A 25648-nucleotide genomic window follows, 5' to 3' on the forward strand; every position below is an offset into this window, starting at 1 on the left:
GCGTTCCTGCTTAAAGCAGTCCCCCAATTTTAAGGTAGTTTAAGGTAGTTTTTAGCGCATTTTTTTAATTTTAATTTTTAAAAAATGCGCTAAAAACTACCTTAAACTACCTTAAAATTGTGGGACTGCTTTAAGCAGGAACGCATCTCGGTTTTGGGATGATACGGTTCTCGGCGATACGACTTCCAGCTCGAGTCTCTTTTTCCTTTGGTGGTGGTGGCTTCTTTGAATAAAATTTTTAAAGATCAGACCTTACAACTTAAACAGTTTTTGTGCACACTTTTGGATTGTCAGTGGGCTCCAAAATGGCTGACGAATAAATTACGACTCTTCTATCATTTTCTCTGCTATGATATTCAAGTACTGTAGTAATTGATACAATAGCAGTTATTCAACATGCAAACCAACAATTTGTTTCTGTGACGTCATTATCATAATTTAAACCAACCCTTGTATAATATGAAGGGGTTCTGTGACGTCATTATCATAATTTAAACCAACCCTTGTATAATATGAAGGGGTGGACAGAACATATGAACAGACAGTAACATGAAAGAAGTGAGGGTTGTTAATTCCAGAAATCCCCATAATAATTCTGGATGAAGGCTAGGAACGATGGAGCGAGTTAAAGTCAGGATGTAACAGGAGCTTTATAGGAGTTGATTCATTTTAATTTATTTAGGGTAAAGCAGTGTTTATGAGTGTGGTAGGAGAGAGTATCCACAGTGGCAAAAAAATTGTCGTCCTTGTTAAGTTTTAGAAGTTTGTGGGTAATGTACAAAGTTAGCGATTATTTTTTTCCTATACATCATCGAATTCGAGATACGCAGTGACCTCGTAGTGAGTTCCGGAAGCCTTGGCTCCAACCTGTCGATCGTTCAGCGTAAATAATTTTATTTTAATTAATTGTGCGTGCTCCAAACTGCGAAATCAGGATGAGATTATGAAAAAGTTTGCAGAAAAAAACCAAACGCGTGGGATTACGATAAACGGCCTAACACCGCTACCAGTAAGAGTTGTTGAAAAAAGGTGGTTCACTTCACTACTAGACGTCATTTTGAAGGAATATTAATTTAATTAAAAAAAGGTCGCATAATCCGCCAAAGTGCGAAAATTAACGCTGATCCAATAATAGCACAACCAATTGCCAACTAATAATTACAGCGTAAATCGAGGCGTAAATCGGCGCCTTATTCTTAAGTAATCCTCAAGTGATCAGAATTCAGCTAACCACAAGTCAATCTTTCTCCAAAAGTTGCAGCGAAAAGACTTTGACTTTCCTGGGGAATTGTGAAAAAGCATCAATCTGAGGTAACCAAACACTTAAACTTCAAAGATTCCCAACTTTGAATTGTAGGACAAGGAGAAAGCATACATAGAAGGGGATCAGCGGTGATAACAATTTAACTGTGAACAGTGCGATGAAAGGTGAAATCACGGAGTGAAAAACAAGCGCCAAGAAATCCCAAAAAAAACTACTTACTTCTTAACCAAATAGCAACATATACCGTTTCAAAAAAACCGTCACACTGTGTAACTCGACGGGGGGGGGGGGGGCGAATGCTAAAGTTAAGGTAAACCTTCCAGTAAACTTCCACCTAGCTAGGTATCAAAATGGGCTTGTTTTTGCAATTTTTTGTTTTTTTTTAAATCAAAATTACAACATAACAATTTCCACTGTGACTGATACAAAGCCAGTGCATTATTATCATTAACTTTTAGATTCTAAAGTAGTTGCTTCTAAGACTTAAAGATTTGACATTAAACATATTTTGAAATATACATAAATACAGAATCAGTCTATGCAAGTTAATAACAAAAAAATCTGTTGCCTATGATTTATTGCAGGTGAATTTCTTAAAAGTAGAACAGTTTCCACTCCAGAGATCCACATAATGAATATCGTGTTCAGATTGATTCATGCGAGCTACACATAATGGGACCACTTCATTATTCAAATGAATTCCCAATTCTGACACACCTACCCTAATTTTGTTTAATTAAGAGTGTTTGAAAGGACATCAATGGCGAAATTAAAGCCTCCCATTTGAGAAGTGCGAGATGCATTGGGTTGAAAAAGTAAGGATGATACCTACCGGTGAAAAAATCAGTTTATCCCGATTGACACAAGACCATTAAACAACCCTAATTCCTGAAAGATTAATTGGGTGACCTAAGTTTTGTAAACTAGCGGTTGCGTTAAATTACAATATTTGTGTTTCATAATATATGAATATGCTTAAGCCCAAGTTAGAAAGACCCTTAGGGCGTAAAGGTTTACGAAAATTAATCGAACATTATAATATTACGTTAAGGGCAATAACAAATGATTTTACGGCAAAGCAACGTTGTAAAGGCAGCGAAACTCGGGAAAATTTCAAGTAATCGACCGAAGTTTGGGAGAGAGAGAAATACCTGTACAGCGTAAACCGCCAAACTTCAGCATCAACATGAACATCCGGATAAAATGCCCGGAGTGAAAATGCATATTAGATTTCTCAAATTGAAGCAAATAAGCAAACGAGGGGTTTCAAAATTATTATCTTGTTTTTAATATTTACATTTTCATATTTACCGAATTCACTCATGTTTTATATAACAGATGTGCCCAGTTTAATGGAACATGAAATTTATTTGACTATAAATTGTGATTCGTTCTACTCCATTACTGCTAACAAACACCGTTAATTAATACCATTGTTTTATCATTTAAATTTAAATACGTTACTGTGCCAATTAAGGTACTTAAAAATGTACTACACGAAAAAAGATAAATTAATAAACGATTTTCATTCATACCTAGAGGGAATTTTCCTTAAATGTATACATATGGGCTATGTATACTTTGGAATAGATGGCTAGAACAGGTAACCAATTCTACACGAATTTGTTTTAAAGGATAATCAGCGTCTGCTATGGAAACAGTAACTTGATTAATTATTCGATGTCAAATAAAGGCGGGGTTTTATTAGCATATTTTATTGATCAATATCATTGAATCTGTCATTGAACATGGAATTAAATGGAAAATTTGTTCATTGACTATTCTGTCTAGAATGTGTCGCTTTAAAAAATGACTGCAAATGGAAAAATTGTGCATGAAGGCGTTCGTATTATTTGTGAACATTTAAAAAACATCATAAAAAATGGGAAACACAGAAAACCTCCTCGTGGGTGGGTCAAACCCTGGATCTTAACACCCAGATATGAAGGTGCTTTAGTAAAACTGTTAATAGGATTGGCAACAGGTGACATTGATGCCTATAAAAATCACTTAAGAATGACGCAACTGAAATTTGACATTATTTTTTAACATACAATGCCAGTTTAAAATTTTTTATTTCAAAACGTATGCTACTTTCTGGACAACCCTCGTTTATTGTGTCTTATTTCGAACCCCTTATTCGTAATTGGACTACATGTTGCAACTTTAAGGACGCACAGGTTCCTGCCGCGCTCAGTTTTCCAACAGATTCGAAAACATCAACACGATCAAAGTTCCAAAAAGTGTTTCTCGTTCGTTCCCCTCACGTTTGAAATTTGCACGAATTCGTGTTAGACAATGTTTGTACAGGCAAAGCTCGAACCAAAGTGTGTACGTGATGGGCTGCCTTAAGGGAAGCGCTGGTAAACGGCAGGAGTAAGTATAACTCTCTTCAGAGAGCGCAGGTAAACTCGTACTTCCAAGGGTTTAACCATAAAACTGGCGATTGCCGATTCTCAGTTCAAAGGCCATCGATGTCAGTATCATTCTGGAAGGAGGGTCTTCGTACCCGAACCGTCGAACCGGTCAATGACCCCCTGACAGAGTGGTGGGTCAAATCAGGTACGCGCGCTCCTACCCCGCGACGTGCAAACTGCTGAATGCGGCTACCCCATCCTGGAAGTTTGCGTAGCGAGGAGCCTCGGTTGGCGTCGGGCAGGCAGACAGTAGGGGGACCATCGCTAAAGACCAAAGGAGGAGTTGACCACGCGCACCGGCCCCGTAAAACTAAGTCGAACAACCGAGTGCGTACGTTAGTAACCGATGCGATCCCTGTGTCAAACTTCGTTAGTCGGAGACGAACGCTGGAGGTCTGGAGAAGTATCACTACAAAGCGGAACCCAACACATGTAATAGCGTGTGTAGTAAGATGCTGTGCGGCATCTCCGAGGATGAAGTCATACCTTAAATGAGTAGCATTTGTTTCGCGACAAGGGGAAGGAACAGCCCAACCTCTGCTGGCTTGCAGGTTGTCCTTCCATTGGGCGCACGATACACTTACACACGGTATGCTCATTATTTTTCTCAAACGCGTTTTCTACTGCGCATTACGTCACCTGCGAACATGTGGCGCCAAAATTCAAATGTTTACGCCAGGACCGATCTAGTAGTACACATGTCACGCGTGACAGTTTTGCAACTTATAAGTTGTATCTTGTATCTACGAGGTTTACCGTTAATTTGTTGATAGCTAATTAATCATTAGTGAAATTTCCAAAATGCCAGGTTCTGTAGTGGCTCAATGGGGCAATTCTAATAGAAAAACAAAAGGAACGGAAATAAAATACTTTCGATTTCGGAAAATTGAAAACTTTTCTCAAAAATGGATTGTTGCAAGTCGTCGTAAGGACAAAATTAACTTGAAAAATGGTGTTACATTAATATTAAGTGGTGTATTTAAGTCTTTCCATTGCTGTTTAATTCTATAGCCTGTATTTGCTCTGAACATGTTGAAGCCAGCCGTTTTGAAGCACCGCTAAGGGAACGATTTCTTAATTAAACCTACTTTTAAAAACAGCGGACATTTGAAAACCTGATGCTTTACCTACTTTAAAACTACCACGTAAAATGAAAATCAAAATAAAAGGGAAACGGAAGAGAAATTCGATCTTTTAATAAAGCATTAATTACATAATATTTACTGAAAAAGCCGCACTTCATGTTTAGGGCCAATATTTTTGATTCGAGTTTATTTCATACGATCACCAAATCCCAGAAATACCCGCCGCGACGATCTCTACACAAAATCAGTGTGATTTGTCGATCTAAGAAGCGTAATTTTGCTCTATATTCTGTGGTTTTGTTCGCACGTGACGTCACGCTAGATGCGCAAGAGCATACCGTTGTAAGTGTATCGTGATTGGGCGTTGTCCTCTTAGGGGTTGATTTGTCGGTATGCGGTGGTTGGGGGAATACAGTTCTTCTTGATGTCCACCAGAGGTGAGGGAGGGGGGGGGGAGCTCCCCTCTATCCCAGACCTGCGATGTCACCGTTAGTGCGTCGGTTCGGAGTGACAAACGGACGCGTTATAGGGAGAGGAGGAGCCTCCTCCCTCAAGCCGTGACGTCGCCTCTCAGACGTATTGTGACTTCGGAGAGATGTAGGTCTCGACCGGAACACCCGTTTGAGGGGTAACTAGTCGCAGTCGCCGCCGGGTGAGGTCCCTAACACTCGGAATGGATTGTCGTAGATACACAAGACCTACGCTCCTACCGAGGTCAATTTGGGGACTACGGATCCTCCAGCGCTTTCTGCTGGACACCTCCCGGGTGGCGTGAAAAACGGGCTTAAATGGCGGAAGTAATTATATTTTACTTAATAAAGCGGAAGTAAACGGTGGTAGTAGGTATAACGCTTAAGGAAGGGAGAAAGTTTTTCGGTAGCCCGTTTGAAAGTTCCTAGTGAGCAAAAGAGAAGAGATATAGAAAAACAATGTTTCTCACGATTAGTTCCGTTTGCGGTCTATACGCGAAGAGGAGCACGTGGAAATTCCAAAACAAATACACTATTCGGGGATGAAATGGTTTTTCTGTGGTGGACAAATAGGAAATGGCCTTTCAGGACTAAATAGAACGCAAGGCAGTACGAGGCTTCGAATGCGCATGTTTTTTCAACCGCGTGAATTTTCTATTGAGAATACAATGCAGGGAAAGAATTAAAATTTCTAGTTTGCGTTTTTGAACTTTCGACTGTGGTCACTGTGAAAGGCAGACGAAAATTACAATTCTGTAGAAGTGCGCCAGGGTGTTCTCTTTCTATAAAGAGATGGGAACTGTTGGCGTGATTCTTCCGGGACTCGCTCTATAATTTACTTAACAAAGTTATCACACTTAATAACAATATGCTAATTGTAAGTAGTGTTTGAAAAAGCGTTAGGTACGTTGGGTTTCTGGACCGTCACTCGGTACGGATTCGTATCTTTATAGCGAAACAGTTATTTTATTGCTGAATTTAAAGGCTATTTACGATAATAACGTTCTTCCTTTTGGCGGGTATATTACAGTCGCTGAGAAATGTGGTAGGTTAAATAGTTACTATTTGACGATTCTAACGGGCGGTCGCTTTAGAATTAAAACGGTTTTGGTTTGGAGTTCATATTTTGGTAAACATAGGGAAATTTACACATATACCGCTTTATAGTGAATAGGAACGAACTTACGTCTGGAAATAAAAGGAGATAACAACATACGTAGTTCGAAAAGGGGTCTTGGTTTTTATATTTCGGGATAAGCGAGCAAAGAGAAAGCGTTTCTATTAGAATTATAAGCGAAGAGAAGAGGTTACCCTTTCAAAGAGTACACCCGTATTTTTTTTTCAGTGTGAGAAAGTGCAAAGTAGAAACCTCGAATAAATTTAAAGTCAACCCGGACAATTTTTTATCATTTTAACGTGTATCCATTGGGGAGAGTAGCATTTTTAGACATTTTTTTGTTTGACGAAGTGGAGATTGTGAAGGTATTCTAAAGCCACGTTTGTAAGGAGTTGCTTCACCAGTATATAGTCGCTGACAAAAAACGTTTACATTACGCCGGCGACAGAATACAACTCTTGCCAAAATTTGGATGATCTTTAATTGTATGTATATGGCGTGAATATAATCATTGTTCATGCACGCCTTGCAAATCTATATACGATCTTTGCTTGTAATTCTTGCTGCACGTTGTTGTATTCGCCTCTACCTCCAGCAACGTATGTTCTTTAAAAAAACGTTTCTGTTGCTTCCTGTATTAAGGTGACATTGTGTTAGAACGCTCCTGGTTTCCACAAGTCGCTGACGGGTTCACTGAACAATTCGCGGTCGAAAAACTCAGGTTAGGGGTTTCCAAATATCTCTTACGGGCTAGTCCAGATTTCCATCTGCCTATCCACAACAATGAACAACGTCTTTGACCTAAACACTGTAAGTCTGTAAGTAAGTAAGCCTGTTTTGAATGAAGCCAAACATTGAAGAAATAATTACATAAAAAAGCTTTCTCAACCCATATACTTAGATTGTACAAATCTATACGAATGCCTCTGTCTATATTGCGTCAACGTGTTACATTTTCAAAAGTTATAGACTAGAAACCAATTTCAAAATAAAATTCAAAGGGCTGTAACTTTTGAACTAGTAGCCCAATCTTGGAACTGTTTGAAATTATGGATTCTACAGGCCACATTCTATAAGAAACTGTTTTTTCCCGGTCGATCTGAGACAATTTTTTTTTCGGGCCAAAAAAAGGCAGTGTATAAACCTTCCTTTTTTAACAAAAATCGACTACACCAAAATTTCTCGGGAAAACACTTTTTCTTATTAATTTGGGTGCGTAGAATCTAAAACAATTCGTACTCTTTCGATTAGACTTCTCAATCAAATCTGTTACATTGAATTTCATAGAAAAGCATCATCACTTGTACCTGTTTACATTTCGAGCATTTGCAGTTTTATATAAACCTCTGTGGTAATTTGCTAAAAGAGCAGTCAAATTTTCGCTGCAACGTAATTGGCGAATTATTTCAACATAATTGCATTGAAACGACCCGTACTACAAAATATATCAAAGCTTTTAATAATATTATAATATGAAAACAGCAATTAAAGGTTAGTGTAGGTGGAACCAAAGGGACACCACTTTATTATCACTAGTTTGATTGCCGCCGCCGTAACCGTATAAATTATAATTTCACAATATGCGCTCTCGTCATGAATATTTAAATTTATATTTCAGCTTGACCTGGCATCAATATTACTTTGTTATGATGTAAAAATAACAAAAGCTCCTTTTAAAATGTATTATGCAGATCAAATTCGTTGTGTTCCTATTAAATTAAGCGCACTGTGTCCTAAATTGCTGCACAAGCCAGAGAGCGATGTTTATCCATTTTAAAGAAAACACCAAAACTAGCGTAAAATAACTATTCACCGCCGCGTAATCTTAACAATTATATAACAAACAGGGACTTTGTATTTTCTCAGTTAAAGTAAATATGGATGGTAGAGTGAACGCGTACAAACAAGCCTTTTTTTACATGCTCTACGCTTTTGAAATTAAAAATCGGAGCGTTCTATGAATTAGTGTATTATTTTTTATTCCCGTGCAAAGATATGCACATGTTAGCCAAGACTTACTATCGACCACGATCCATCTTGGATAGGAAAAGTGTTTCCCCAATTTTCCAGCAGTAATAAAACGATCGAATTAATCTTACAATTTGTTGGCAAGAGTTCATTCTAAAATTGTGATGATACAATACATCCCAATTCCCAATAGTGTTTCATAGTCTGAGCATAATAAAGTTTAACATAATTTCTGAATTTGGCAGGTGCATGCAAACCTGCGGTTCTCAAACGTTGCTTATCTCTCATTTATTTAAGAAAATTCGTCTACCTCCTCCACGCTGAATAAGTAACGGTCAATTTGGCTAGGCTAGGCAACACGGCTTAGATAACGTAATCGAATTGTCTGCACGCTAATTCCCACCTCTGGAAAAGGGGTGAGAGTGAATTGTGGAAGGATTAATAACACCAAGTTTTCCATTTACTTGTTATTTTATTAGTTACTTTTAAGCGCGTTATCTCTCTCAGCGCGCTACGTTTCTATGGCAAAGACCGCCAATGCGCGTTCCAGTGTAGTTCAGTGGGTATAATCGGAGTTTTGACTTTAGCATCAATTTTTTACACAAAAACGAACTAAAGAAAGGTCGTACAGGGTGTATTGCTGGAAATTTCCACTATGAATTTTTCCTTTGGTATACTTACGTTAGTAATGTTTTTGGATGAGGTGGCAGTCCTTTACACACCATACGCAAACCTGAAACAAACGCTGTAATTAACAAAACTAGTCAATAAACTACTCAAAATTTTCCAGCATAAAATCATTTCACCCTACTGTAATAGTATTGATTAATCTTAAAGCTGGTGTCGTATTAAAGTAATTGGTGGTAAAATTCATAAGCGTAACAACACAGAGAAGTATAAGTAAATAATACGCGTGCAAAACAGCAATGGTAGTCTATAAATTACACGTAGATGTAGGCATTGTATTAGTTATTAGAGTAACGGGGTCAATATATCGTTTGCTTTAGGAGGTTCGTATTAGTTTGTACCATCTAAATAACGAGTAATAAAAGACTATATGCAGCTAAATGATTATGAGACCCAATTTCGTTGGGATTCATTAAAACTACGACAAACGCATGGTATAACTCTTAGGATAAACATTACGAATAGCTATTAAAATAAACTCTGTCGAAAAAAATGAAGTCAATCAATTGCACGAAAATGTCTAACTTTTATCATACCTAAAGTAGTCCATTTGTGATATTAAACAAAGATTCAAAAACGTGTATGTAACTCGCCTTGAAGTACTAGCACGAGCAGTATGAAATCAAATAAATAAGAATCCTTAATTTCCATAAACGCAGTTTGTGATGTAAGATTCCATACTCAGTTGGCAGCTCAAGGTGTGACTGAGTAATTGCAAACTGAGGGTTAATTGTGTCTTGTAATTGCATCCAGCAATTAATTGAAGGGTCGGGCGCGCTCGAAAATTGGATCTTTCTGATTGCAAACAACTTGTTCGCGATCCCTCTATTAATAGAAGTAGGTCTACTTTTCAATATTTCCAAGAGTTTATAGAGTTTGCACAACTTTACGTAAAACTGTTTGAAGGACGCTATAACAACCACCTTCGAAAATAATAATGTCCATCATAACGATTGAGGGTGCGCCCGTATGTTTACTAACAGTCCTACTTACTGCACTCAGTATCTACTACTTCGCATATTAAATTTACTCAAATGAGTAAGTATACAGTTAGTGTAAACATTCAATCCCGGTATTATTAAATGACATTAGGACCACTCCTATTCCCGTTGGATTTAAATGTCTAGCGCATATGATAATCATGCTCATTAATAGCATAATAATCGTAGTGGCTGGTCTTTGTAGCATTACAGGTGCATATACCTACAATTCTGTTTCATTATACAATAAATTAATGAAGGGATAATCGATTCATTAATTGAATGTCGTACTTAGTCAGCTGAAATCTGCTCATAGCCGAAAATTTTCATTAAACTTTTTTATTTTAATGAAATTGAGTGCACAAAGGTATTAATTTATGATTAACTGGAACTGGTTACAGGGACGAAATACTTGAATGCCCATAATACCTAGAAGTTTCATTGTATTGAGCTTTGTAGAATGAAGACCCTGCAGATACGGATAGGTAACACTAGGAATTCCGTCAAAATTATAGCAACAGTAATCTTGTCAGTGGTATAAAATCTACTTTCTGTATTATTTGGGACTCAAATTTTGAATTTGTGGACCGAGCGCGGTTTTTTCTACTGAAAATTGTTTTTTGTTCTATATGTCGGAAACTATTAAAACTAGAGTTAAAATCAAAATTTAACAATGTTATCCTGTACCATTTCCGCTTTTTCCTCTCTATTGCAACAATAACAAGGTTTTTTTAAACGAAATTCCTCCTAACAAACATTCAATTTCACATAAAACACATGGTTTGAGAAAAAAAACTCGATATCGTCTGTTTTTGGTTTTGATGGTTCCATTTTATACCTACTCCAAATTGAAAGCCTAACTTTTTTAACATCCAAACCGTCACTTTCGGTTTTCTGTGTTTAAGTATGGAACCTGGCGTTAAATCCAAATCACATATATTCTTAAAAGTAAAATAATTGTACTTTTAAGAATAATTATTATAAATTATTTACAATCAGATATAGCCCCATCACTTCTTGTTGATGTAGATGCGGAAATATTAATAAAAAACGAGTATATTTCTCTAAAAATTAAACAGTTATTTGTTTGGAATTCGAACTACAGATATTATACTTTGTTTTGCCGAAAATGTTGTATCCGGATGTCTGATTGCGAACATGAAGATATAGTTTAGTTTTTGGCAATCAAAAAAAAATTAAACTGCCATAGGAACGACATTATACTTATTACGATGCCCTAAAAAGACACTACAAGAAAAATACTTCATTCTAATATTCAATCAACCGAAGGGCGTTAGGTGTAATATTAAATGAAATGTTTCAAACCAATTTAGACAACAAGCGACAAACAGAAGGACGTGCAGAAAGTTCAAATGACTAAAAATGAATCAATTAGTCCCTTTGTCCCTTTGTGTAACTGAATGAATGCGCTCTTAGTGTGTTAGGAGTAGTTGGTACCATTGGGATTGAGAAAAGATTAATTTTGCTTTTGTCTTGAAAAACATGCTCTAATTTTTGCGAAAGATGTAGCGGAAAATTCCACAGTTATCACACTAAAATTATTTTAATTAATTATCTAAGTGTCTTTACGCGAATGGAGAATGGCTGTATCCTCTTTCGGTAAAGTTATTTACATAGGATTCGTTTCTGTTAACCCGTTTCTTTTTAGGTTATGCTATATGTTTTAATGTAATTACCTATCTTTCTTTTAAATTTTAGTTTTACAACTTCCTTAGACCGAAATTGTGACTAAACCATTGATAGCAGACTATTAATGGGGGTGGGTCCAGCCGAGGTCAACTCCCAACCCCAGCTGGTGGCCTCTTCTCCACGCCAAACGACTTTTGCACCTGGTGGTATGTGCATAGTGATGATAGGACGGAGCACCTGTGGTTGGGAGCAAACGGACCAAATTCACTTTGTCGTTGGCTGCTGCCTTGGCAATAGTAAGGAAGCGTACATCGTTGATGGTACCTGCCGTCTCATTTCGTCCATATAAGGCAATTAGGTTACTTGTTTCCGGTTACTACAATTTGTGTGTGGCATCTGAGTGGAGGAAGAGCTTGATTCTGTGTGAAGTGGCTCCTCCTTCAACAACCCGCTCTTGAGGTATAAGAAATTATAACTCATCAATATAAAGGATCCAGGTGAAGCAGGAGTAGGGTTGGTAGAAATTAATTTCTTTCATGGAGACCTTTCATTACAGTACCATGAAGAATAAAGTCAGTGTCTCCCTCCTCCTCCCTCTCAATTCTAATAAGGGATACGAGAGAAGGACGGTAGTTGGTAGAAAACAGTTCCTTTTGTTGGGACCTTTAATTAGAGTATCATGAAAGATAAAACCAATTTTTGCCCCTCTTGCGCCCGTCATCCACTGATCTCGAATCCTGGAAGAAGGCTTGTAGTAACTAATCCCTTTTGAATAGAACTTTCATTACAATACCATGAAGAGAGAACGTGTGTTACCCCCCCCCCCCTTTCATTTTAAAAAGTTTTACATTGCACCACTAGAGGCATAGGTATGCAAAATCTGAGACAAATTGGTTATCCTATGTAAAAGTTATGCACGTTTTACTTTCAAAAACGGCATCTCGGGAAATAATTCCTGGGGACGCCTCCCCTTAAAACAAAAAAATTTGAAAGCCCCTGGCACACCTTCAAGGTATAGGTACCACTGCTTTGATTTTTTCGGTAAGAAATACTGAGTGTTAAGTTGGATTCCCAACGAGCAAATTGATGTCCAAAACATGCACCCCAACAAATATAGGATGGGTTCACTAACCACCGTATATACTTCATAAATTTGGCGAACTGTGTACAAGAGCTTTTTAGTGGGGAGTACATTTTTTTGAAAAATCGGTTGTACAGTTAGCATAATATCAACGACTAAGAGGTCGGTAAAAAGTGAGTAACTATATTTTATGTGGGTATCTGGGATGGGAATAGTGGGGGTAGGTAGCCCGCACTGGGAGGGCTCATATTAACTTCTGAGTGCCATGAAAGCTTTATGTGATTTAATTATCATATATAATACCATAAGTAGTCGAAGTATTGTCGAATATTTTTGAGGTGCTGTCACGAATGCTAGTTACGCGTAACTAGCATGAGTGGAGCAGCAGCTCAAAAATAATCTACAAATACTTCGACTACGAATGGTATTCGGAGGACTATTCAATGAATCAAAAGAAAAATTAAGCATAATTACCCACGCGAATGTATTTCCATGACAACAATAAACGTCAAAATAAATTATGGAAGTTGCTTTTCATTTTGCTATTGATTCTATTCGAACTTTTGTGCTCCAAGCTAATTCGTTATGAGTGATTAAATTAAAAGATGTGGTGATAAGTCGGTTGTCGAAATTGATTAACAAACTAAGAAGAATGTTCCGGTTAATACGACAAAATTTCGCGTCATTTCACTGGTGGAAGTTTGACAAATGTCATTGAATAATCGCATTGAATTGTCGCTGAAATACCACACGTGAAATTATCGCTGAAATACACGTGCAATTATCACTATAATTCGTTCCCATTGGCGCAGCAATTTGAAATCGAGACATTTCACTGGTTGAAATGTGACAAATGTTAGATGAATTGAATAGTCAAACAAACATAGAAATCGTCTAGTTAGCGCTAGAATGGGTAGGCAACCCTACACGTGTTTTCCCAACTATGGAGCTTAGTAGAGTTGAAAAAAAAAGGTCCAGTCATTAGCAATCAACATTTGCATAGTCACCCTCCTCCCCTAACGGGGGTTCTGAACTTTAACAGGAAGGGTCAATGAGCATAATATGTAGTACCAATTCTCATAGCTTTACTCAAAAGTGCGAACTTTTTTTTTCCTAATCTCCCAGACTATAGGTAGGGATATTCGTAGAAAGTTTGCAGATTAGATACCATGTTAAACTCAGATTATTTCAGTTGTGAAAAGGATGATTAACCCCTTACTCGCAAAAAGCCTACTGCAAAGGTCCAGTTGTAAGAGCGAGGGGTGTCAAATTAACAAACCCCAAGCATCAATGCGAGGCTTTAACTCACATGGATTAGACTTCAAGTGGCAAATTTAAAGCTAGACGGATTAGTGTTCCGCACTTTAGTGATCATGACCCATACGTTCGTTCGACTGTTTTTGAAGCGTATAGCATCAACTCGCCTAAAATTATATACAGGGTGCCCATTATGTATGCATATAAAATGTTTCTATATGAAAGTTGTTTAACATTTTTTTTCCCTTGTTTTTATTTCAGAAAACAAAAGGGTAACAAAAACAATTGAATCTTTTAAAATGGCAGTGCCTCTTTTCATTAGGCTCATTTGATAGAAATTTTTTTCTCTTTTCGATGATGTAACATGTTAGTACCCTAATACAAGAAAATTTTTCGTATTATAATCACATCAATATCATTAATCTAGATAATCCTACATCAAAATAAAACAACGTAACGTAGTACGTTTCTTATTAAACCTTGAAGATAAAATGAAATTTGCAATAAAATGGTAACAAACGTACACATTCATTTGTTTTATTTTGATGTAGGATATCTAGATTCATGTTATTGATGTGATTATAATAAATTTTTTTGAAAAATCTTGTTACATCATCGAAAAGAGAAAAAATCTCTATTAAATGAGCCTAATGAAAAGGTGCACTGCCATTTAAAAAATCAATTGTTTTTCGTTACTCATTTGTTTTCTGAAATAAAAGTAACTGAATGCTGTCTTATTTACACTATATTCCATACATAATGGGCACCCTGTATTTTTAGTAATGTGTTGCGAACTTTTTATGGGATTTATGTTATTCCTGGTTGGTAGGGTATCACGTTAATTATCCCCTCAATTTCAAACTTCGGGTGTGAAAAACTCAAACTCATTCTTAAAGTGATGACTGTAATTTTAAAGCTAGACAAATTGTTTTTGCGCACTTGTACTTGCGGTAAACGTTGTATTTATTGTCTGACACGGCCAGAAAAAAAATCAGGTTTGTAAGTGTTTTTTTTACATGAATACCGATACCATGTACCTCTTTGGTTCGATTGGCTTAGGTTCGTTAATGTAAAATTATGTTTTTTTTTGTACGCCGCTGTCGATTAAATCTTTAAATGTGGTTACCCCTTTAAGCGTGATATAATCGTATTAGCTTTTTATAGAAGCTTCTGCCGAAGTACGTGTAGCAACTATGAAACTATGGTAAAATAATCGCTTAGCGTTGGATATTGATTTTAGCGAAGTTAAAAGATTTTTAAGTCTTAGTGGTCGTCTTTATCTTGTTGGCAGCGGCGCGCCGGGTGCGTTGTATAGATTTTTCAGCTAGATTAATTAAATTCGCAAACAGTAGGCTTCTATTAAAAAGTTTTAAGGGATATTAAGGCGGCTAACACGTAATCTAATCCTTTTATCCGTTTTCTAGAAAATTAGTTAATTTCATGGGCTAAAAATATTCGCAGTTAATTTCGCACAAATCTCGTTAACCGTTAGTGATTACTTTTTTCAATTTCGTCTCGTTAAACAGTTCAATGGTTCGGATAGGACGAAAACTGCAACTAGCTAAACGAATTTTGAGTTTATTTAATTTCGCGTTGGGCTTATAAAAAAAGTAATGGCTCTTAAATTTGAATGAAATAACAAAGGGATTTGCGATGACTGATAATCAAAATGTGCGAGTTTCATGTCCCATGAGCAATTAGTTAAGTGAACGAACAACATTCGCGTGTCTCTCTAAGCAGATACAGTCTATGACCCTTTCGTATCTATCTGACGAAATGGTTATCCTGAACAAAGGATAATAGACCACACGATTCACAAAAGTGGGTCGATAAATTTACAGAGGGAAAATTACAATAAAACGCACGGTGGGCTATTAGCGTAATTTGTCCATGATTTCCTTTGACACGACTGTTAACCTTTTCCACGATCTTCATTTATCTACCTCTGTTGTGTGCAAGCCCTCATAGATCACTACAAAGCTTCTCCATCCCCGACATACATTCTTTGCCAACTTTTATCAAGTTCGTTATTCTTAACTTACCTACGTTTGTGATGTTTCCCCTTAAAACTTTATTTATTAAGTTAGATACACATATAGTCGTAATGTTCCTAAAATGTACAAATAATGAAGAAGAAATACGAAATTCTAGAGACATTTCTTTATCGCGTGTTTATGATTCATAAATACGCTGAAAAGAGCGTCTCGGGCATTAAGAAATCCCCGGACTCTCTAAAGACGAGCTTTGAAACAATTCACTCGTGTTTAAGAATAAGGGGAACCGCAAAACGGCTAAGAAAATGGTATTTAATAAAGACACAGTTGTCCTTATTGGTGAAATAGCGACAAGGGACAGGTCGCAGGTGGATTTTAAGTTGTTCCTCTTCCCTTGGGACCGACAACTGCTTCTCTATCTGCAACTCCCACTCTGAATAGCAGGTAAAAGAGGTAGGCAACTATACTTTATGCTTATATTTGACGTAGGGACGTACTTTGCGTGTCACATTTTATTAAATACATGATGCCGCTCTTGGATGAGATGCAAAAAAACTTAGCTTTCTGAGGTATTGGCTCTTAGGACTTGCTTTAATTAGGTACAGCAAGGGAAAATTAATTATGCCTTTTCTTTTAATTTATTAAAGCAAAGTTAAAATTGTTCTTTGTTATCATTTCTTTTTGCAGGTTCGAGATAATTTCGGTTTGCGTATATATTCATATGTGCCTGCCTATGACGGGAATGATGATGTCCGTTATTACGGAGGGGTTCCTCACTAATAAAGATTATGCAGTACCATGCAGTCTTGTACAATGCAAGATAATGCACCCAACTCGGGACACTTTTTAATATCAAAATGCGATTGGGCAAAATGTATTACCAATAAAACGGATGGTTCGTGAGATCTCTCAAGTGAATAATTTCATTTGAAAAAAAAATGTGCCAAATTCTTGACAGAAAAGCTTCCTAGCTCAGACCAAAAGCGCTCTTCACCGTTTGATGTCTTCGCACTTTTTTATTTTTTTTTGTGTTTGTTACTAATAATTCATTTATTATCTAAAGACACTAAACACAAAGCTCCTTATTCAATTCAATCAGCACATAAGGATAAGAATTACATTTTACAACTTACACGGCCTGATGCACATGTTGTATATATGGGTCAGGTTCTACTTTTCTTTACAGTATTAATATTAACTCAGATTTTGTGTTTAAATCTGTGATATTAATTAATCGTTATAAAAACTGCACTATACATATACAGTCTGTCCCAGGTAGAACGCGTCATAGGGAAACGGCAATGTACTTTTCGCGAAGGATCCACGAGGCCCTTGAAACTAACGTGTAACGTACTATTCCTGTCCCTTTCTAGTATCAGGCAAGCACAATACGTATGTTGAACGCTTACTTCCAGAGGGCTCCTGGATCCTTCGCGAAAAATTACATTAATTCTGTTTCCCTATGGAGCGTTCTCCCTGGGACACACGTTTGAGAGTTTTTTGAGTCATTAATGGCCATTTGCACCCAAGGTTATTTTATTTCAAAGGTTACCTGGTAACTATGTGGGCGGAAGCGGGAGGGACGGAATGTATACGTCATCGAGAATTCTGACATTGACGTTCAACGTTGTTTGTAGTCGCGCGGGTGCTTATTTTTCTTGAGTTATAGTTTATTTGTTTAAAATTTGTTGAATTTTGAAGTGCATAAGGACATATTTTAGCTATAGATACCTGTTTGGTGCAATATAAAGATATTTAATTTGTGAATTTTGTGGGTTTTCATAGCCGTGATTGAAAGGTTAGTTCATCAATTATATGCACTTTTGTATGTTATAATTAAGTATTTTTTTAGATGAGTGGCGGTAAAGTGTAAATAAAGAAGTAAAGAGTGTAAATAAAATCTCGGTTTTTACGTTTCCCAAGGACCCTACCGTTCTTAAAGAATGGGCAAGAAAATGTTTCACATCCGGCAGCAAACTAAAATGTGCTGCGCCCTCATTGGTCAAAACGGCCAACCGATGAAAGCGTAGCGTCCCTGGCCGCAAACGTTTAAAAGCAGAGCCACGAACTCTGCAAAGTGCAACGCAATTTCTGCTTCGACTGCACTTCAACAAAACAAAAAGCTCTCCACCTGCAGAACCAGGTCGCCTTGCCAGATCGACCTCGCGCCACACTCCATCAGTCAGAAGACCTGCCTCTGGGCTCACCCCAACGACAGAGCTCGCCGTGTGCACCTCGGTTACCATTTTGTACATAATATAAATATACATTTTCCATAAAACGCAACAGCATTTTATTTGGCGTCATCCGCTAAAGAATGTTTAGAGTTTTAATTCCCAAAGGCTAGGTAATGATACATAGGGGTGGTTCCTATTTTGTAGAACGCGGAATTTTATCCATTTCCACCTCTAAAATTAATTTGATTACATTTTCACAAGTCCTCGTGCAATGTAAAACAGCTTACGCACCACACTCATTTTTGCAATACTTTGATTGCTTTCCGATAAACTTCCAAGATTTCCAATATAAGATCCACCCTCATATACATATACCCATATAAATCCAAAAATATACTGCAAAAACTAAATTTTTTACCCCTTTTATTAGCATTGTAACCTATGAGCAATTTTAAATGTGAATTCTGGATGACGTTTTCCCGCCTTCAAAATGCAAGCATTCTATTGGTTTAGAGTTACCAGACAACCTTTCTAATAAAACAACCTTGATTTGCACCGACAAATTTAAGCTGAGCTTAGCTTAAGTGTAGCGTAAAATCTATGACAACGATTATTACGACAATAGTGGCCATGGCTTTTAAGGTACGCTTAAGCTAAGCTGCACTTCAATTTGTCGGAGCAAACGGCCATAAGAGTTTTTAGAGTGTTTAAGGGTCTATATAGGGTGTTACAGGACCGTATGTAAAAAAAATTGGGCGATAGAGGGGATCAAGATAAGCGCTTTTCCAAATAAACCGAGGGTCCAACGTGTTTCGTTTGGAAGCCACCCCCAAAGAAGTGGTTTTCTTCTTTAATTTTTATCTCAGCAACTATGAGTTACAAAGATGGGTGGCGAGAAAAAATTCTGATTTCGACGAAATTTGGTATCTGGGGGTTTTTGAACAAGAAAATCACCAATCTGCAATTAGTTTTTGAAAATTCGAAAAAAAAGTTTCACTGCAATTCTTGACCGGACAACGAAAATGGAGAGAATTCCACGAAATTTGTTGTGTACATGCTTGACGAGTTAAGGAACAAAATTGTCGAACAGTTTTTTAAAATCACTTTTCAAACAAAAGTTATACTCATTTCAAGATTGGACCTTTGGGTTACAAAGTGTCTTCCACGTACTAGTATCGTAGTATCGTAGTTGAACCTAATTAGTAATTAGTTTGTAATTTTTCATTTTGTATATAAACAACTTCGTTCTGAATTTCATGACATAACTTTTAACCTAAAACCCACTAAATATTTTGGTTGTATAACTGGGCATAGGGATTTTCGTATTAGTGACACTGCCAACTTAAAATTGGTGCGTTAATAGAACTCATTACCGCAGTGTTTTGAAAACAGTGCGTAAGTATATGAGAACATTTAAAGATCTAAATAGAAAAAAGCATTTTCCCACCACCCCTTTAAGCTCTTACAGGTACGCAGCACATCTTGGTCACCGGTTAGCTTCCAGGTGGTGAAAATTCAAGGTGCGAAACCGAATTTTGATGACGAAACTTTAAAATTTAAATGAGAATTAGATTTGATTATTCTTTACTGAAAGTTGTACAAATAAATCTCTTCGCTCGGAAAACGGGCTTCCAATCGCAAACTGCGCGTAGCACAAAATAAATTGTGGCGGGGAAAATACAAAATTTTAACCACCAGGTACGATGTAGATCTTTCAGTCATTTACTCGTAGGTTTGATTTCCGACGTTATCGACTTTGTGTTGTTTTTCGCAGTTACTTTAACTTTGGATGGGTAAAGCACTCGCTAATAATTTTCTCCATTATTTGTATTATCCTGAGCAGCTGTGGTAAGACACAAGAGTTCAATAGCCAAGTGATCGGAAAATCCCCTTTCGATATCATTGACTGATTGATACTGAGTGTTGCAGTAGAGGAATCTATACAGATTCAGACTGGACAGGTACACTAGATGGAAGTTTTCGCCGGAGTCACGTGCTTTTGACGCCCAACGGATTCGTAAAAAATGAAGATTCTAATGGTTCCCATAGCTTGAGGAGTTCTAAAGGTTTTAAAAATTTAAAAAGATTCTAAAAAAAAACTTTATGGGTTCTGAAGGTTTTGATAGTTTTAGAAAAACTTCTGAAAAGAATCTAAAGGGTTCTAAGAAAGTTATAAGAGAGTTATAAGCAGATTTTAAGAAAATTAGAAGAGAATTCTAAAAAATTCCCAGAATCCTACGATCCTGAAGAGAACACACTGCTTAGACTGCAAAGATTCTAGGCCTCCTCTTCTTTGAATCTTCTTAAGTACGTATCCAAATTTTATTAGAAAAAAAGTCTTCTTAAAATCTTACTGGCTATCCAAAGAGTTTACCCTTAGAATTTTAGTGAAATAGTCATAGCATATACTTGAAACTCCTACAGACCCCCTCTTTAGATCTTTGGAATATTTCCAACCCTTAGAATCCTGCGAACTGCGATAGAATCGTTGTACACTCTATCTTGCAATCTTCTCAGATCTCAGAATCTTCGAAGGATTTTCTTAGGATCGTCTTAGGATTGGGAAATCTTAGAATTTCTTATAGTTTCCCTGTACTTATTTCAACAAGATACGAAGAATCGCATACGATTTTCAGTAGTGGAATTTTTTGCCACTCGGCTCGCATTCGGTAACCAGATTTCTAATTCCGTTCATAGCACTGATCGTTGAACTCGTAGAGATCGAGTGGAGAAGGTTTGACATCGCTTTCTATTTTCGTTCTCGAGTTAAACGAGGAACAGATGGGCAGACGGGCAAAGCATAAACTAAAATCCCGGTAGTAAAATAGTATACAGAGTGACCCAACGAGAAGTATACAGAGGGCTTTTAGGGTATTAAATTTATAAATTTCGAAAAATCCTCGAACACGTCAATTTTGTATTCGAAGGGGACAACTTTTGGAATACAAATCACGAACCCAAGTCTTCACCCCTCTACGTAGGGAGCTTAACCCCTAAAATTTTAAATGGAATCCTATGGCAAATGGCACATTATTTGAAAGCCAATTTAATCGTGATTACTAATCTGCTTTGCTTTTTAAATTCTATTGATTCGTTTCGGAGATATTCGCATTTGAAATGGTTTTTTCTAAAAAAACCAAAACAAATGCGATCTAAGTCACCTTGTATTAAAAAAGGTTTAAATTGTGCAAAAAATAACAAATAACTTTAAACAGACAACATTTATTTCAATAAATGCTCGAATTGCCTTCCGCCTGCTTCCATGCAATAATAAAGATTTGCTTCAAAATGCTGCCGTACATGTTGCAAGATTTCAGGGGTAATCGCTCGAAATTGACTTGACTCGAAGACTTGAGTTCGTGATTTGTATTCCAAAAGTTGTCCCCCTCGAATACAAAATTGACGTGTTCGAGGATTTTTCGAAATTTATAAATTTAATACCCTAAAAGCCCTCTGTATACTTCTCGTTGGGCCACTCTGTATACATTTTGTTGTAATTCTTCTTCGCGCTCGATTCCCATTTCCTTTCGTGGTGGCTTGTTTGAGCAAATTTTCCAGAAATTCCTAGGTTCTGCGTAGTCCGGTCCCGCGGTTGCGAAAGGGTGTGTCACATTTACCCGTAATGGCGGGACATTTCCCCTTAACTGTTGCGCCGTGCTGTGGTTGAAAGGTGTATAGAATTTCTGCCTTCCCGGTGGACCACATTCCTTGCTCGCAGTATCCAGTTTTTTCGTCGCACCAATGGGAGGGTGAATTGGTTCCCGGCATGAAGGGATCTGACTCTCAGTAGTCTTGAGGTTGAGGTTTCTTTGGTTCTTGTTAAACGGTTTGGCTGCCAGTCCAGTACTGCTCCACCGAGCTCCATCTCCGGTTGGGTCTTCTTCAAATTCATCGGGGCCATTTTAGATTTGGCCGTTAACTTGGAGGTTTTTATTTGCCCATTTCCACACAAACCTCCTGGAAGTGGCTGAGGCGTCCAGCACCACTCGTAATGTTGTGGTGGGAAATGTAGTTTTTTGCAGATGCCTGGCCTGCATTTCGAGGTACCATATGTCTCAGCTCTTCATATTATCAAAGGAAAACCTTGAACCTGTATTCCGTCTGTAGAAGGCAAGCGGTTGTTATCTCCAATACCTCAGCTTCTCCTTCAGCGGGGGCTTACCGTATAGATGTTATCTCGCTATTCCTTGTTGTTGTTTCTTGATACCTTTCCTCGCATTGTTTATCTTCTTGCGATAGGGGTGCCTCTTGGGTTTGGACTTCTTCAATTTCCCAGAATTTTGTCAGCGCGGCCTCGTCTGTTATGGATAGGCGGCTTTGTCTGGGCACTTCTTCTCTGTCGATATTTGTTTGCCCTGTACCCAACACACTTCTGGATTCTTCTGTCGCTCGTAGACTGTACTGTACTGACGTACATCGAAACAGCAATTTTTCTCTTGTGTCTCTTTCTCGCAGACCGCTATCATAATTTGATAAACAGCGTCCTTTGCAATTTTGTAATGGGCCTCTAAAATATGAGATACTTCGCTGCTTACCATACTCTCGTCTTGTGCTTCTTGGATGTCGGGGAATCCCCGTCTTTTTAAGATTCCAACCTTTGTTGGAACGTTCTCATCCAGTTCGGCCCATGTGTTCTGGATAAGTTTCATAACCCGATCAAATCTCATTTGCTGTGTACGAAAGTATCGGTGCATGTTACACAGGCTGGGTAGGGAAGATATTTCTTGGAAACGTCGCCCTCCAGGTATGTTGCATTTGTTCCCATCGCTGTCCCAATGGACATTAAAATCGTTTGCTCCTTGGCTTGCTTCCATTTGGGATATTGTTTCGTTCGGACTCACCGCAGGTGCCGTAGTCAGGGCAAAGTGTGGACGCTTGTAGAACTTCATGGTGTAATTTAATAATCCCATGTCCTGGCTCTTGTTGCACGTCCATGGTCTCTAAGTAGCATTGTCTGAACGTTGCGAGTTCGAACCGCTCTGGGGTCAGCTTTTTCCTCTCCATATTTTGGGTACTTGACATCACTTCAAAATGTAGCACTTTACTGGAACCGGAACCCTTGTGGTAACGCGGCATCAATTCGTTGAAGGTTTGAACGATTAAATGTAGCCGATTGGAATCTTACGAATACGTTTGTATGGGAATTGGGAGAAAACACAAATTCGCTATGCCCAGCAGCTGTCAAAACTAATAAGTTTTAGATCACAGAATAAGACCTTAATTAATTAATTAATTAATAAGGCCGTATTCTGTGTTTTAGATCTGTCATTGGTATGGCAACTTTGATTCATAAACTATGCATCGTTATCCCTCTAAGCGTTATCCTTAGACCATATAGTACATGGACTGCTATTAGCCCTATGCTTTCAATACAAAATGGATGGTCACGGATAGAGGGCACTGTAGTCGTGGGTATGTGAATCTCAGGGTAAACTAAAGTCGTATAAACACCACTCGGATCGCGTAAAGAGTAGCTTTTATAGTAACCGCGTAGTACGGGAAGCTTTCAATCCTCCTGATTATCTTCTATACGTCCACAAATCGCAATAAGTTTGCTTTTTTTGGCATATCTAGGCGATTAATTAATTGACGTTTGTTAATTTATAGGTTGACAGTCTCAAATCGTGTCTAATCGGACAACTTCGGATAGACTCGTTTACCCTGAAACTCACATACCCAGGCGATGTCCTTGACTATATTTTCGTTACAATTAGCAGTCCATGTACTATATGGTCTAAGGCGTTATCCCTTGACGCTGTAATTCTATTGGTCGGAAACTTGTATCTTCATGAAAATCTGTATCGATAAGTACAGGTGGCAAATGTTTAATATATCAATTAAAGTATGGGAGTAGAATACGATGATTAAGGTGAACCACTAATTAAAAATATTAGAATGGGAAACAACTGAGCGTATAATCAAAGGTGGCTAATTTTTTAATATTTTTAATCATTACTTAATCATCGTTTGTGAAACCGGACGTTAGGGTTGTTTTACTATCTTTGCAGTTTACTGCCTGGTAGTAAAGCTCACTAACAAAAGAGTCAGGTGAACTTGAGTTTATCTGCACACCTGTTTAGCCTTCTAAAATAAGAATCGGTTTCCCTAATGAATGGATAAAAAGCTGCGAATGAAGTCATGGGTCTTTATCATCATAGGAAGCTGGGAAATTATAATTTGTACCACAAATTAATGAAATATGCGTGACATGCACAAGTATTACAGAGTAGAAAAGACAAGAGCGCAAACCTCTATAAGTAAGAAGCGGAAGTGTACTAGAAGGGGTGTATATATGACGGAAAGCTAACTGTTGCACTTCCTAGTTGAGTTGAGACACTAAGTGCTTTATTGTGCTACCTTGATTGATTGAAAAGAATGCGATTTTGCGACATTTTGGAACATGATGTAATGAGTCAGAGTGTACGAGGTAAGAAATGGAATCTCAGTAGATTTTTTCTAATCCCAATGAAAAAAGCGCCTACGTAGAAAACTAACTTTACGGAGTTTAATGTAGTGTGGGGATATTGATTTGAGTGTTGACAGATGGCGATAAGACGGCTGGGGTTGGCGATAGCTTCCCGGCTTTGTGATGGACACGCCACGGGCCACGCGCCTTCTAGCACTACACACAACTTGAAGCGCTTCTTTCATTTCACCTCTTCCACGTCCGAAATATATAAACTTCTTGTCGAACCCACATCATTTTCTTCCATGAAAGCTAACCTGATTTTATTCTAGAGAAAATATTGATTGCCGAAATTTTTTTATTGGATGTGTAATGGGAGAACAGTACGTGTCCATGGAAAAAAGATTGAATAATTTGGTTACGTCTAACGATGAGTTAAAACCTTCGGGGTGTGATTGTAATTTATCGAGTTGGACAGGACCTAAAGCTAGTGAAGCGGTCCCGCAGAGTTGGAGGACAGGCGACGAGACTGGGTAATAACGTTTCTCGGCAGGATGGCTGGTAATTGAGTTAGGTAATGCGAGCAGTTCCGAGCGAACACCAGGTGGTGTCGTTCCGGCGCCAATAACATAGAGCTAAATTGATATTCATTTCTTAGCGTTCTATTCACCTCTACTACATTCAATCCTAATTGAGTCACCGTGGTTTGGTCACTACTGACGTGTCGTTAAAATCATTGCTTATGACTCTGAAATGCACACCCTCGTGCTGCGTGCAGTGACAAAGCACTTATGATCGGTTACTTGTTATTCAGTTCGTTAATGATGAAATGAACAGAGTTCATAGTTCAATATTGCCTGATGGACTCTACATAATGGACTCTAGCTCTGATAATTCCCGGACTAGCAGTTAATACTACGGCATTCATAAGCAGGAACATGGCCCGAACATTTAGGATCCGCAGTGGTATCAATTCATATGAATAATACATTGTGAGCACGTTTCCGGTTATTATTTCGGAATTTAGTCCTTATATGATGAAACGTACGTATTTTCTTTTATCGCATGCAAAATGCGAAATAAAAAACGCAATAT

At 37.8% G+C, this 25648-nt stretch overlaps 1 long non-coding RNA gene across 1 annotated transcript in view; it reads right to left on the bottom strand.

Moving 5' to 3' along the window:
• LOC116160347 overlaps nucleotides 1–25648 on the bottom strand; it is a 180265-nt gene that overhangs the window by 47052 nt on the left and 107565 nt on the right. The window contains exon 3 of the long non-coding RNA XR_004143189.1: nucleotides 9003–9054. This is a non-coding gene — a long non-coding RNA (uncharacterized LOC116160347). The remainder of the gene's footprint in view (nucleotides 1–9002; nucleotides 9055–25648) is intronic.

Source organism: Photinus pyralis, unplaced genomic scaffold, assembly GCF_008802855.1.
Source record: "Photinus pyralis isolate 1611_PpyrPB1 unplaced genomic scaffold, Ppyr1.3 Ppyr1.4_LG1, whole genome shotgun sequence".
NCBI classification, from domain to species: domain Eukaryota; kingdom Metazoa; phylum Arthropoda; class Insecta; order Coleoptera; family Lampyridae; genus Photinus; species Photinus pyralis.